This window comes from Wyeomyia smithii, chromosome 1 (assembly GCF_029784165.1).
Source record: "Wyeomyia smithii strain HCP4-BCI-WySm-NY-G18 chromosome 1, ASM2978416v1, whole genome shotgun sequence".
In the NCBI taxonomy this organism is placed as follows: Eukaryota; Metazoa; Arthropoda; class Insecta; order Diptera; family Culicidae; genus Wyeomyia; species Wyeomyia smithii.
In genome coordinates, this window is record NC_073694.1 from 150,289,768 (window position 1) to 150,306,200 (window position 16,433).

At 40.5% G+C, this 16,433-nt stretch overlaps 1 protein-coding gene across 4 annotated transcripts in view; it reads left to right on the top strand.

The window, feature by feature from the left end:
- The window catches only part of LOC129719614 (uncharacterized), a 122,177-nt gene that overhangs the window by 41,740 nt on the left and 64,004 nt on the right, over positions 1-16,433 (top strand). The gene's annotated exons all lie outside the window — the stretch shown is intronic.

Here is a 16,433-nt window from a genome sequence, read left to right on the forward strand (position 1 = left end):
TCTTGGATTGTCTCCAAAACCATCTGGAAGCTTCAAAAAGTAAGCAAATAACACATTCCAGCGTGACGTGACACCATGGGGAACCGACTTTGGCGTACATTTTAGCCTGGATATTGGAAATCAGCTTGAAGAACAGATCCTAAATAATGCCAACAAAATATACTTTCTTATGATTGGTTGATTCAGCAATTGAGATAGTTGTATCATGTACTGAAACCCGATACATTTCGTAACGCATCGCTGAATTTTGCTTTTTCAACCTTTGATGGCACACGCATATCTATATCAGCTCTGCCGTAAGTTCTTGGACCCTGGTTTCTTCTGGGCATTTGTTTCGGAGGCCAAATCCAACAAAATGGTATATCCCAACATTATTTTTTAGCAAAATATTTCCAAAAACATTTCGGTATGTAGATGGTGTCGCGTTACGCAAAACAGTCTCCTGCAAATGGTGTCGCGTTACTAGAATGCAAGCTTTGGAAATGTCGGCATCCCGATTAGATTTAGGCATACTTTTTTTGGCAAAGTTGTTGTTTAGGCTAATATCAATAAGTTTATGCTATTTAAATTCACATTTAGTTTTCAATTACGTCGATGGAGGCGTTTCAAATTTATATTACTTTACCCATATCGTACTGGGAATGTTTTTCTTCATTAAAAATGCTATATCTCATTCAGATCTTAACCTTTTTTGATACATTTTTCTTTAAAGTCAAGGGAAAACAAGTAGTTTATGCAAAGCTATTTCTCTGCACCCTCCACTTTTCGACAGGTGCACAAAAATAGCTGTATTTTTATGAAGTATTGGGCCCCTCTCCAGAGGCCCCGGCGAGCAACTCGTCTCGTTTGACATACACAGAATTTTTTTCTACAATCTTACTCAAAATTGCACGAACTGGTCTCTGTCCAGAATGATTAGACCCATATTGTTCGTGTTTGACCACCCAAATGCCCTTCCCGAATTAGGGTAGCACAAAAAACCGACTTTTTCATTAAAATGACTGAAAAATGTAACTTTTCAGTCCCTCGACCGATTCCAAATCTTTTAGAAAAAAATGTAGATTTTTTTGAGGCTTTCAGTAAAAAGTATCAAAAAGTACTTGAAGTGAGAAAACACAACAAAACAGTCAAAAACACGAATGATTCCATTTTTTAAGATTTTTGTGGGTTGTGTGTTAGAATATTAGGTTGTGTCGTAACCATCAGATATTGAGTAATTTCGGTAGAAATTTTGTTTATTTATTTTGTGCCTGGAGTTTGATAAGTTAGAATAAATGTTGAAAAGGTATTAGTCAGCAACTCTCCAAGGAATAAGGTGGAGTGGAGTTAGCCTGGTTATTTTCGTCTTTCGGAGTTTTTCGCATTGAGGACCAAAGAGATCCCATCGTTTGATATTTTTCTCAGAAAGCTCATACAATTTCACATAAAATATTGAATTTTGAAGAATGCATGCTTTTTCATTCCGGAGATAGAATTTTTTGTAATGAAAAGTCATGACTTTTATTTAAATTTTGGCTAACAATTATGGAGCCAATATTATTGAATAACTCCAACTTCAAATTTGCTAATCCATTTGTCAATCTTATTGCATCAAAACAAAGGAAATTGAAAAAGTTTTTTTTTATAAAAAAATAAAACAGGAAGCTTTAATGTTCGTTTGTGTGAAAAATCGTCAAAAATGTCAACAAAATTTTATTATACGAGTGTTTTTAACTTGTGGGTTTCCGGTTCTTAATTGTTGTAAAAAGGTATTTACGTTTTCGATACCCCAAGATTGAATGTCGGATGAGCAGGGTTCAAGTTACAGTTGTTTAAAATATTGTTTCAATTTTGGGCACTACATCGAACTTTTGACAAAACTGTAGAAATCAAAATTTTTTTCCAAAATCAAATTTTTTTATGTAAAATTGTATGAGTTTTCAGAAAAAAATTCAAACGATAAGGTCTTTGGTCCTCAACCCATGAAAACCGCAAAAACATATATGTTTTCAATTTTCGACTAGAATCAAAAACATTATCAGAGTATATATGGTGTATGTAAGTTTTCTGTACATTGTTTCTGCACAAAAGACATTTTTACATTTTTAATGTTATCTGAAAACCACTCTAGCAATTCCCCATGGAGTTTTATTGGCATTGAATATGTAATGATCTAATTTAGAAAATCAAACTTCTTACTTCTAGCTGGATATAATTTGTTGCAGATGAATATTATACATCATGACTTCATGTTGTATTATCGATAAACACTGACAATTAAATCTACTGAATAGCTGTAATAACTGCGTTTAGAACATATCCATAAAATCCCTTTGTTTTCATGCCCGCTTCAAAATGAATGATACTAAGCATAGTTTTTAAAAATACTGTCAAAACTATGATTTTATTATTCTTTTATGAGTGTTTTTTTTATTAAATCATTTAATTAAGTTTTGCTTGTTAATTCAAATGAAATAAACGTTTTTCGTGATGTTCAATATATCGTTTCTCACCCACCCAATAGTTCTGGATTAAACATGCAGTTCAATTTTGATGTCTTGGCGTAGAAAAGCTAAGAATGTGTCAAATTTTAATCACAATCTACACGCTCTAGATGAGAGTGGATGTAAATAATTTGATGTGACAATCTGATAACTACCGCGTTGAGTTACAACTGAAATCATTCATACGCCTGTCCGTGAACTTTGATTACATTAGTTTGCATGTATTGCTAGAAAAACTTCTTTCTACTACTATCAAGTGTTGTCGAGAAACGCTATCTTGCGACGGTAATTATGTTATGACACCCCGTAGAAAAAATACAAAACACGCGAAAGTCCACCGTTTGGTGTTGTTTAGCAGTACTATACGCTTCAGTCATAATAAAACGTTATGACTTAGATCTGGTAGTCTCATCATCAGTAATTGAATAGGCTGAACCGATGATCGGGTTGATATCGATGGAAATCCCACTAGTCAGCCTTCAGTGTAATTCTCATCGTATTATCCCATTAGATACACGTTTGCTCTTGGAACACTATTTTATTGCTAGTGCAATTCACGTTCCCGGCAAGGTTGGGCTATACGTTCACCGAAAAAAAAGAAACGTGTAAAACTATTTCCCTGATCATGACCGCAACCGAAAATGTGCCAGCACTAATTTGCGTGTATATGAGAAGTGAGGTGTGCGAAACTGAACGAATCGCGATGGCCTTGCCTTTCGGCGGTGTAAAAAGAAACACGATTCAATCTTTCGTTCTGTCTGCCTACCCCCCGCACAGGGTGAAACGTACAATGAAACCCGAAACCTGACCGGTCTCGACTTCTCACCGAGCGTACATGCTAGACATGCTGGCGGCAGCTCGCACCGTGTGAAGTGGTCTGTGTTCGCTGATTACCCGGTTCGAGATCAATCGACTGAGATGCTATGTATCATGTGATACGGCGGGATCTAGGCGTACGTGAGCGGATATCAAGGTCTGCGAATGTCTTCCTCGATGGTGGCGTGACGGTCTCGGGCACAGATAGATTAGACCTTCAAAATCTGCGCTGGTCTACGGGCGTTCTATTGTAACAGCCATAGAATTTTGTCAAATAAAATTTGATGTTTCATAGAGTCAATGAACAGCGTGAATAACCTGCGGAATAGTGAAGGAGAAGTCATTTCCACATGCAATTTTACAACCAGAATTCATATAAACTTGGGACCAAGGAGCAAATGATTTTTTCACCAAATGATTTTCCGAAGTAAGTGATGTTCGAGCAATGGGTACAATTGTGTTGCCTTGGTACTCAGAATATCTGTTATTTTGGTACATTGCAATGTAATTTATCTCAGCATTGATTGAATCCAAATACAGTATGGTAGATGTAAGTTACATACATAGAGGTTAAAAAATGCTTTCGGACTGGGCTAATTTATATCATGAATCTATCGATGATATTGTCAACTTCAGGATATCTGACAACTCCGAAGTTTCATATTATAAAATTTCATGGGGTTGAGTTTTGCTTTGCATCTAATAAAGAATGCAGACGGAATACCGAACAGACCATAATTCACCATGATTTTGTCAAAACATGGATCAGTAATAAAGTGCTAGAGGAATCTCATCAGTATATTTTCAAATCAGTCCTACTTTACTTTTATGGCGACGGGTTGTTACCACCCACTGCCAAATCTAGAATACGTCTCTACGTTACTCGATCTTGGGCTAATCTTCTTCCTCTTAAGATCCACCGAACGGACGTCCTGATCCACACCATACATGTGCTCTCCTGTTTCTGTCGTCGGCTCTATCCTCGTCGCCGTTTAACTACCCTTCGAAATGTTGTTTTAAACGCGTGGCCATCAGTGTCTCATCGGTTATAAGTTTTATTCATCTGCTGTTGTGCATGGCAGGGATTGGCACAGTCCGGTTCCACACTCAACTTGCCACTTTATAAAACCGTCTCGTGTAGTGCCTGGAGAAGCGTTACTTCCAATCAATAAGAGATCGATCGCAGTGCTTGCATTTCTTTTATTGATAGTGTCTCTTTTCGGCAGCTCTAGCCTGCTGATAACTTTCCTTCATCTGGCGTGTCGCTGACGATTTGCTGCATGACTTAGTTTTTCTAATTCATCACCTTTTAACACTCCGCATCGAACTACTTGTTGCGTGTGGATCCGGCAGTTGTGCCTAACATCTGTATCGAGCTGTATTGCTGACCATATTGTGGATGTGCCTCCACTATTCGTTTAGGTCTCCAACCGGTTCACCAATCCGCTCATTACCTTCCGAGTGTACTCAGCAGCAACTTCGTCAGCTGTCAACCTCTGGATGCCCACCCATTATCTTCCGCGAAGTTTCTACCACGAGATGGTGATCTAAAGGCCCAGTTACACACACGACGTAATCACGTCTTCTCCATGCAAAATAGGAGACGTTCTATTTTGTATGGAGATGGCGTCATTGCCCCGTGTGTGTAACTGGGTCTTAAGTCGTCGCTTAACATGCCAGAATATGGTCGATCTACGAGCAGGTGTGTAACCATCTGTGTTTTCGGATATCTTTCGGAAGAGAATGGAACTAGACTGGGGTATGGATTGATCTCAGGGAAATTTATATAAGGGATATATAGGGTTGGCTCGCCAAGACGTCATGAACAGAAACAGCTGGCCTTCTACCCTCGGCCTGAAGCCGCTACTAATATGGGGAAGAGATGCTCAGGAAAGCTGACCTCCGAGGAGCTCCCTCTTCCCAGCATACGATCAAGCTCCTACCGGTTCACCGATCTTACCTGGCTGCTCGTATCCCAGTCGATACCACTTACAGTACCACAGGTAGGGATAGGAGTTGCTGGGCGGAATGCTCTGGACTACACTGAGGCCTACTTTATGTCAACTAGTATGGGTTGTACTGCTGGTGCCCTCTGCCCAGCCGTTTATCAAGGCAGTCGCCGCCAGAGCTCTATATTTTCGAAACATAACAATGAAACTGGAGATTTCGAGCAGTCATTTCAATTCGAACAGTTTCGTTTTCAGTTGACTCCTTTCTGCTACTGTCATCGAATCAAGATGAACGTTTTCGCAGTCAAACAGATCACGGCTTTTCCCGTCTGGTGTTCATCGGATTCTTTCAAATGGAACTGATGACTTTTTCAATTGACAGAAGAGTGGCGGAGGGATATAGACTTTTTCCTTTCCATCACCGTGTTGATTTTTTTTTTGCTTTTGATTGCTGGCGCTCCCGTAGTCTCTTAAGTTTGTGAAACTGGTATTGGCGTCCTTCGTTCCATGTTCACGATTTTTCAACTCCCTTTTACCTCTGTATGCGTGAAGCCCGCTGTCTCCGGCAGCGCTCATTGTTTTTTTTCGCTTTTTTCACTTTTGTTTTTTACTACTAATCTCCGCTTCAAGTTTATTTTGTGGGGATCAACAGTCCGAAGAAGGCCTCCCAACCTCCGGTGTTCCTCAAGGTTTGGCACTTGGACCTCTGCTTTATTGTTGTCACGTCAACGGTTTACGTGGACTTGTTCGCTGTTCCCGCGAACTTATTAGAATGATGAATAGTGATCTCGCAAAAATTTTTGAATGGTCCCAACGAAACCGGCTATTCGTTAACCAAGCAAAAAGCCAAGCAATGTTCCTGAAGTGTCGCCTTAGAAACGCTGCTCCAACCCTACTATCCCCTGTTATAATGATTGGACAAGCTATTCAGTGGACGGAGGATGCGAAAAATCTTTGATTAATTTTTCAGACGGACCTGCGCTAAGATAGCCTAATAAACCAGCAATGTGGAGGAATCTACGCTAGCCTACGATCACTCTACGGCTCTGCTTCCGCTGTCACCATGGCCACACGTCTGAGGCTGTTCAACCCTTTATCGGTTAGTGGCATCTATATTTTTCATTTGTTTTTGTCCGTAATTTGGGCAGTGGCAACTATATTACCACTAACGTTTTTGACACAAACGGTTACTAGAAACTGTATTGCAGCCATTTTTTTCAAATTTTTACGACTGCTTAAATTTTATCAACAAGTTTGGTTGATTTCGTGCGTGATTCCTTATGAGCGATAATGGATTAAAACGTGAATGCTACTACATTCGGCGAATTACTTCGCGTTAGACCAAGTGCAGGCTCCATGAATAGCCTACGACTCGCGCTTAAATTCTGTGTACGCTTCGTTTACGAGGTTAACCGTTACGCACACGTAAGCCAGTTTGAAAAAACTTTGATTCGATGTCCGCTGGAGAATTTTTTCAGGTACCGCTCATGTGTATACATGCGCAAACTGATCAGAAAGCAATTCCCAACACTACTATTTGAGAAGCTTTTGCTAGTTCAAGGGCGTCGTTGATTCCTCCCAACAACTTGACTTGCTACTCCAATTTACTGTTTGTTAGAGGTGTGGATTATTTAATTGGAGTTTGTTAGAGGTTTGGATTCATCAAAATAATAAGTTAAAACCTTTTTTTTTTTTCTTATCGAGCCCTTCAACTGTCAGTATCGAAACAAAAGCATTCGAGTAGTTTTTATTTGATTCATAAAGTGCTCGAAAATGAAAAAAATTTCTCCAATTGAGCGCGACGGGTCACAGCACCATTGTAACCTGATAATTGTCAATTGAAAATGACTTTGTCATGTTCGCTTATAATAGCGACATATGAAACCACAATGAAAATACACTCTCATTACACAGTGCAACAATTTTTTTGCCTTGGCTTCTATGTATGATTTTTTGGTGAAGTTTGATGCAAAACCAAATTTCCCCGAGTTTGACCATATTTCAACCTAAGGGGCAACAATGGCGCCATTTTGAATTTTTGAGGAATCGGATTTTTTCGATGTTTTTTCGATGCCATTTTGTTTTAAAGCCAAATATCAAAATTCTAAGAGTTTGTCCACCTATTAGCATCTTCTTACCCATCTTTTAAAAAAAAAACAGATTTTAAGTAGGACAAAAACTGAGCTCGAAACGGTGATTCTACGAAAACGGTTTTGGCATGGTTTCAGTATATTTCACAAAGGGAGCTGCGTAGCCGCAAGGTTACAGAGTCCGCTTTGTAAAGCGGATGGTCGTGGGTTCGAATCTTAGTAGAATCAGGCCATTCGATGTCAAAAAGGGCTTTAAGGAAGTCCATACAGGAAAAAAATATTTCACAAAGCAAAATAATATCGAGTATGTCTAAGCATTCATGGTAATGCGCTAATATCTGAAAGTGATAGTCAAATTATATCTTATACTAGCTGACCCGGCAAACTTCGTCCCGCCTATTTTAGTGTTTAATTTAATAATTTTAAACATTTCAAACTCATTGTTTCCTTGCGATTGGTTTATATCGTTTGAAATGATTGGTTTTAATCGGAATGACAACATCCTCGACTTTTGGCTTTTGTACATGACCTCTCTTCCGGATATATATTGGGTACATTTCAGTTATTTTCGTTGTTTTCCAGAAACTGAAAGTGGTCATCTTCTAATTCGAAATGGTGTCCAGGGTCAATGCTTGGCTTATTTACATCATTTCGATTACGGACATACACATATGTAGTAGTATTCGGTATTGTCGGCTGTTGCCCAGAAGTTGCCATTTTTCAATTCAAACTGGTGTCTGAGGTCAATTTCTAGCTCCTTGCATCATTTTGGATCCGGTGATACTCATATTGGGAGGTATTTGGTCACTTTGGGCTATTTTTCAGGAACCGTAAGTCGCCATCTTGGATTTTAAAATGGCATTTGGAGACAATTTCTGGCCCCTGAGCGTCATTTTGTATAAGAAACACCCATATTGGGTGTTATTTGGTAATTTTCGGCTGTTTCCCAGAAACCGGATGTCACCATCTTCGGATTCAAAATGGTGGTCGATTCTAGCTCCTGTGCATCATTCTGGTTCCGAAGATACTCATATTGTATGGAAATCGGCCTTCTCTGGCCGTTTTTTAGAAACCGGAAGTTGCCATCTTATAATTCATAATGGTGTCTGAGGTCAATTTTCAGCTTCATTCTCGTTCCAGAGATACTCATATTGGGTGGTATTTGGTCACTTTAGGCTGTTTTCCGGACACCGGAAGTCGCCATCTTACAATTCAAAATGTTGTCTCAGGTCGATTTGTGGCTTCAGTGCGCCATAACAATCCCGGAGATACCTATATTGGATGGTATTTGGTAATTTGCCGCTATTTTTCAGAAGCCGGAAGTCGCCATCTTGGATTTCAAAATGGCATTAGGAGACAATTTTTGGCCTCTGAGCGTCAATCTGGTTAAAGAAACACTCATATAGGGTTGTATTTGGTTATTTTCGGCTGTTTTCCAGACACCGGAAGTCGCCATCTTGGATTTCAAAATTGCATTAGGAGACAATTTGTGGCCTCTGAGCGTCAATCTGGATCAAGAAACATTCATATTGAGTGGTATTTGGTCATTTCCGGCTGTTTTCCAGACACCGGAAGTCGCCATCTTGGATTTCAAAATGGCATTTGGGTAAAATTTCTGGCCTCCGTGCGTCAATCTGATTAAAGAAACGGTCATATTGAGTGGTATTTGATCAGATTCGGCTGTTTTCAAGACACCGGAAGTTGCCATCTTGGATTTCGAAATGGTATTTGGAGACATGCCAGAAGAAGGAAGGGTGTCGAAACATTATGGAAATTTGGTTATATTTGCTTGAATGGTTCTCGAGCTGTGCGAAATTTGAGTTTCATTTGTATGGGACCCCTCCCTTATGGAAGAGGGAGGGGTGTCAAACCATTAGGATATATTTGTTACTCCTAAAAACATCCACCTACCAAATTTGTTTCCATTTACTTGGTTAGTTCTCGAGATGTGCAGAAATTTGTGTTTCATTTGTTATGAACCCCTCCCTCAGGAAAGAGGGAGGGGAGTCTAACCACTATGGACATATTTGTTACCTCTAAAAACATTCACATACCAAATTTGGTTGTATTTGGTTGATTGGTTCTCGAGCTGTGCGAAATTCGTGTTTCATTTGTATGGGACCCCTCCCTTGCAGAAGAGGGAGGGGTCTCAAACTATCTTAGTCACCTTTCTCGGCCCCTAAAACTCTCATATACCAAATTTCACGCCGATCGGTTCGGTAGTTTCCGAGCCTATATGAATCAGACAGACAGACAGACAGACAGAGCTGCATTTTTGTATGTTTAGTATTGAGTAAAGAGTCTCAGAAATCGATTGGTAGGTGTCTGATCTACGTAAAATGTCAGCAACATGTCGATGTTGCACCAATTTCCCTACAATACTAAAATAGGTTTATTTTTTCTTCATCTATAATTTATTTGACACGGCACAAATACAATTTAATGTTTAACGGCGCCAATTATATCTGGTAGCTTACTTTTTAAAGTATCTTAATAACTAAAAGCAAATTTTTTATCCTCGCTGCCGACTACGAGCTGAAACTAAATCTAACTTAAAGCTAGAATGTTTTGCATTAAAAGCACTGATTTGTTGTTTGATGGTTTTCCATCGTCATAGGTAAGCAGCATATTGAATATGTTCCGCTGCTGGGCCAAGATATTACGGACTGGCATATTGGGTTGTCTCCCTCGGGACCTGAGAGTATCGTGCGGGTCTAGTTGCTGTTTCCGGATCCGGGGTCTTAACGTGTTCTTGTCGTTTGGTTGGATGTAGGCGGAAGGGAATAGGATTAAACTGGGGCGTGGATGGATTTCAGGAAAACGTATATAAGGGACATGTAGGATAGGTCACGGCTCGCTAAGACATCACGAACAGGAACAGCCGGCTGCCTACTTTCGGCCTGCAGGGAAGCTATTAATTTAGACCTGGCGTCACGGTGTACAGGGCATGACCAAACCACATGCTCTATGTCGTGATAACCCTCACCACAGGCACAGATACCACTCTCCCCGAGCCCAACACGACGGAGATGCGCGTCAAATCTATAGTGATTGGACATAAGCCGGGACATCACGCAAATGAAATCCCGACCTACATCCAACCCCTTGAACCACGGGTTCGTCGATACTTTGGGGATTATAAAATGTAACCACCTTCCCAATTCCCCTCTGGTCCAAGCATTTTGCCAACTGATGATCGTATTCTGACGTACAAGTGCGAAAAATTCATTAAAAGCAATTGGTCTTTCATAAATATCACCGTTTGTTGCGCCCACCTTAGCCAACGAGTCCGCTTTCTCATTGCCCGGTATTGAGCAGTGAGAAGGGACCCACGCTAAGGTAATCTGAAACGATTTTTCGGATAAAGCACTCAGATGTTCCCGTATTTTCCCCAGGAAATACGGAGAGTGCTTAACATCTTTCATCGATCGGAGAGCCTCAATGGAACTGAGACTGTCCGTAAAGATGAAATAATGGTCCGTGTGCATTTTTTCGATAATCCCTAGGGTGTACTTAATTGCAGCCAATTCTGCGACGTAAACAGAAGCAGGATTATCGAGCTTATGGGAGACGGTTAAATTGTTATTGAAAATACCGAAGCCAAGTGGACCCATCAAGAAGTGATCCGTCAGTGTAGAACGTATTGTTGCAGTTGATGTTTCGATATTTATTGGAAAAAATTTTGAGAATCTGCTGCACGCGTAAATGATCCGGGATTCCACGAGTTTCTTCTATCATGGATGTATCGAAAAACACAGTAGAATCAGAAGTATTTGATAAGTCGACACGATTTGGAATATTCGAAGAAGGGTTAATATTTTGGGACATGTGATGGAAATACAATGTCATAAAACGGATTTGAGAATTAAGTTCGATTAACCTTTCAAAATTTTCAATCACGGGACGGTTCAAGACCTCACATTTGATAAGAATACGAGAAGACAGGCTCCAGAAGCGGTTTTTCAATGGTAGTACTCCAGCTAAGACCTCCAAACTCATCGTATGGGTCGACTGCATGCAACCCAAGGCGATACGCAAACAATGATATTGTATTCGCTCCAGTTTGATCAGATGTGTGTTTGCTGCGGAGCGGAAGCAGAAACACCCGTATTCAATAACAGACAATATCGTTGTTTGGTAAAGCCTTATAAGGTCTCCTGGATGGGCTCCCCACCATTGTCCGGTTATTGTACGAAGAAAATTCACTCTTTGTTGACATTTTTACATCAGATACCTCACGTGACAACCCCAGGTGCCTTTAGAGTCGAACCAAATACCAAGATATTTGTGTACCAAAACCTGAGAAATCGTTTTACCCATTAATTGTGTTTGAAGCTGAGCAGGTTCATGCTTCCTAGAAAAAACTACTATCTCAGTCTTCTCCGGAGAGAATTCGATACCTAGCTGTAAAGCCCGAGCAGACAAATTGTCCAAGGTATCTTGCAATGGTCCTTGCAAATCGGCAGCTTTGGCTCCTGTAACAGAGATAACACTGTCGTCTGCAAGTTGTCTTATCGTGCATGAGTTTGCCAGACATTCGTCGATGTCATTTACATAAAAGTTGTTCCATGTGCAATCCAACCGTAGCGACGTCGAACATAAGGATAGATCCAAAGCGCTTGGGCGCGCTGGCGGTTTCGGGATACGTGTCATTTCGCCGTTGTTTAAAATAGTCATGTCGAAGTCATCGCAAAGGTTATAGATTAAAGAGGAGCGGTTATCATTGTAAGGGAAACCCCAAGCCACGCCATGAGAGTTGAAGTCTCCCAAAATCAAACGTGGCGAGGGAAGAAGTTCTATTAAATCAAAGAGCAGCCGTTGCCCAACCTGTGCTCTGGGAGGAATATATATTGAGGCAATACAAAGCTCTTTACCTTGTATTGTCATTTGACATGCGACAACTTCGATGCCTGGAATCGAGGGGAGGTTAATACGATAGAAAAAATAGCACTTTTTAATCCCTAAAAGTACTCCTCCATATGGGGTGTCTCGATCAAGGCGAATAATATTAAAATCATGGAAGTTGAGATCAATATTTGAAGTAAGCCAAGTTTCACAAAGGGAAAATGCATCGCATTTGGTTTTATTTATCAAAACTTTAAACGAATCAATTTTTGGTAAAATACTTCTACAATTCCACTGTAAGACAGAGATAGAATCCTTCATATACGCAGTTGAATTAGGCATCGAAGGATACAATCGCTGCAAGGAGGGGCCATTGGGCAGTCAACTTCTTCAAAAATGATCTAACTGTTGGGAGAAATGCTGTAAGAAAAATTTTAATTGGATCGGGTACATTGAAAGTTTCAAAAATCCAGTCCACAATGTCAGAAAATTTAACTAATCCAGAGTTTGTTTCATCAACTGGATGTGCAAAAGGAACAACTGGGGTTTTAGATGTTCCTGGCAGTGCTGGGAACTCCTTTTGGGACTTTAAATTTGCAAGCCCAGGAGGAGTTTGCTTCGGTTTTTCCGCAGCACTGTTTGGTTTGCTTGTAACTTTCATTTCACTTTGAGAAATCTTAGGACCTTTTCTGGGAAGTTTAGGAGAGGAAATATTTTTCCTCTTTCTAGACTCCCCAGGATTGGCGTAAGATGTTCCCGCTGGTGAATCGTCAGAATCGGTTTCATCAGAGGACAACAGATCATAAGGGTTTGATGTAATGGGAGAAGTGGTAACGATCTTCTTCAGCATCTCAGCGTAAGAACGCTTCGAACGCTCTTTGAGAGACCTCTTTATTTTATCCCTGCGCTGCATGTACACCGCACATGTCGAGAGCTCATGCTGACTCTCCCCACAGTGAATGCATTTTTCAGCATTTTTACTGCAGGAATCATCCGCATGATTCTCCCCACACTTGCCACAACGTGCCTTATTGCAGCAGTAGGCGGCGGTGTGGCCTAACTGCTTACAATTCAGGCAGTTCATGACGCGAGGCACATATAATCGCACAGGGAGACGAACCCGGTGGATCGAGACGTGGCTTGGTAGCGCTGACCCGGCGAACGTAACTCGAAACGAGTCTGACGGGGTGTATACTGTTTTGCCACCGATGATCGATGCTGACCGCAATTGCTTGCAGTCGAGCACCTTTACATCGGGACAGGTTTTGTTTTTAAAGCACCCTTCGGCACTTTCCAGTATACACTCGACGGACAGACTCGAATCGGTTATGACACCGTCGATCTCCACGTCTCGTGCGGGTATGTAAACGCGATACCCGCGTGTGAAGAGCTCAGAGCAAGCTATATCGTTGGCCTCTTTCAGCTTACTGACCACGACACGGAGCTTGTTAGGCCGGACCTTGGAAATTTCGGTCACGGCCTTGTACTCCTTCGTCAGGTCTTTAGAAATCTGCAAGAGGTTCAACTGTTTCGATTTCGGTCCCGCCTTTGGTCGAAAATAGACAGTATAGCTGCCCTGGGCTCCGTCTGGGTAAAGCCTGGGGCGAGGGGGGACTGAAGAATGAACAGGGGAGGAGGTAACAGAAGGGTCAGGGTCAGAGGGGTTCGGGGATGGTGGCGCGGGAGGCGAGGGATCTACATCCATCCCGCTAAGTCTAGCGCACTAGCGCCGACAAGAGCACGTACCGTTTTACTTCTCCCTTCCAGTAAGGTTGGTTGTCCGATCGTTCGAAGTTGCAGCCGTTACAGCCAGCAGCACCCATACAGCAGCACCAATACAGCAGCACCAAACAGCCACCAGCAGCGAGCCGGGTGTGAGATCACTCCACACAGCGATACAACTCACTGTCAACTGATGGCTTCTTCTTTTTCCTCTTTTGTGTCTCGTCCACTGCTGTAGCACAATTCAGCCAGCAGCCAAATCGGCTTACGCACCAGCTGGTAGTCACGATGCGAAACAGTTGCACAAAGGCGCGACCTTGAACCCGGATTTATTTCACTCGACCAGGCAAACAATGCCAACACTTGTTCACACGTCTTTTGTTTTATATTCTATCGGAGCGATCACCGATCACACGTCCGATACTGATGCGTGTTCGGCACAGAATGGCCAAAAAATAGGTTTATCTCGGCGTTGAATTAACTTATTTGAAATCTGTTCAATGTTATATCAAGAGTGTAAGTGATACTCAAAGATACAATAACAATTTGTCTTCACATGATCCTCTCTTTTTTGCAGGAAGGGGATCGCATTTGACTTTATCGAAGACGCAACCCCCTTCCCGCAAAAAGGTGGATCATCATAACACAAATTGTTATTGTATCTTTGAGTATCGCTTACACTCTTGATATTACAGTCAGTTTTTTTTTACGCGGGGAAAACGTACCTCGTAAAAAAAAACGCGTAAAAAAACCGCGTCAATTCGAAAATCCGCGTAAAAATAAACCGCGCTAATTCAAAAATCCGCGTAAAAAACCGCGTTAATTCAAAAATCCGCGTGAAAAAACCACGTTTTTTTTTAAATCAGCGTAAAGTAGTCCAGCAAGAAGGGCTTTAGAAAAAACCCTAGACGCTCTAGAACCAGTATTAAAAATTGTCCTCTTTGACGGTCATTCCGGATCTTCCGGTGGCCGGAGAGTATTTTTTGAACTAAGTCTTTTACTAGATAAACACTTAAACGTTTCTGGTTTCAAAACCACGTTAATTCGTTAATTTTTTTTTTGTATTAGCGCGGTATCGCGTAAAAAAACCTCAAAAATCCGCGTAAAAAAACCGCGTTAATTCAAAAATCCGCGTAAAAAACCGCGTTAATTCAAAAATCCGCGTAAAAAACCCTCGTAAAAAAATCCGCGTATAAAAAACCGCGTAAAAAAACCTGACTTACATTAAACATATTTTAAATAAGCTAATCTAACGTCGAGATAAACCTATTTTGGTATTGTAGGGGAATTGTGGCATAATTGACATGTTGTTGATATTTTACGTGGATCAGTCGATTGCTGAGACTTGTTTACTTAATTTGAGACATAATTTGAATACCATTTTCAGATATTAGCGCATTACCATTAATGCTCAGAAATACTCGATATTATTTTGCTTTGTGAAATATACTGAAACCATGCTAAAATCGTTTTCGTAGAATCACCGTTTTCAGCTCAGCTTTTGTCCGATTCTGTTTTTTTAAAGATGGGTAACAAGATGCTAATATGTGGACAGACTCTTAGAATTATGATATTTGGCTCTAAAACAAAATGGCGTCAAAAAACATCGAAAAAATCCGGTTTCTCAAAAATTCAAAATGGCGCCATTGTTGCCCCTTAAGTTGGAATATGGTCAAACTCGGGGAAATCAGGTTTTGCATCTAAATACACAAAAAATTATATATAGAAACCAAGGCAGAAAAAAAGTCAATTTTTGTTGTACTGTGTTATCATAAGCCTTTTGTATTATTTTTTCCCAATCGATAAAAATCATATTGTTTATTTATTTCATTATAATTTTTTTATATACAATACACTATAGAGTGTTTTTTTTATCTACCTATCTTTCTCTCACAGACATACAAACATTATTAATATCGTATACGACTGGTAGTAGTTCTGTTTATCAATCTGTATAGATCAATACGACAATAATTGCAATAATGGTAAAAAAATAAAAAAAAATCAACTCAGTGAAGGGACGCGAACGGCTTCGGCAGGTTTTCTGCAGCAATTATATGCAGAATCTTGCCGAAGAAAACCATCGCCGAAGCCGTTCGCTACCCTATTCAAGTTTTCCCCAACAGAATATTTTCCAACAATTTATTTGAAAGCTTAGGCCCGAAACTGACTTTGGGTGAAGAGAAAGCTAATATACATTGAAGTTGCATAATATGCCGCTTCGGACACGGCGTGTAGCATCGTTTTATTCTTATAAAATAAAACATTAAAATCAGAATTGTGATACACACTTAAAATTTTTTGCCGGGTCTCGGTAATTTATTGCCGAGAACGGCACCACTGAGTGCTCGGTTAAAAAAATAATGACAGCTGTCACATTTTTTCGTGAATCTCGGTTCACCTAACTGATATTTCGGCTCGTTAATATTTTGTGCCGAAACTTCAGTTAGGTTGAACCGAGATTTTCGAAAAAATGTGACAGCTGTCATTTTTTTCTAACCGAGCACTCAGTGGTGCCGTTCTTGGCA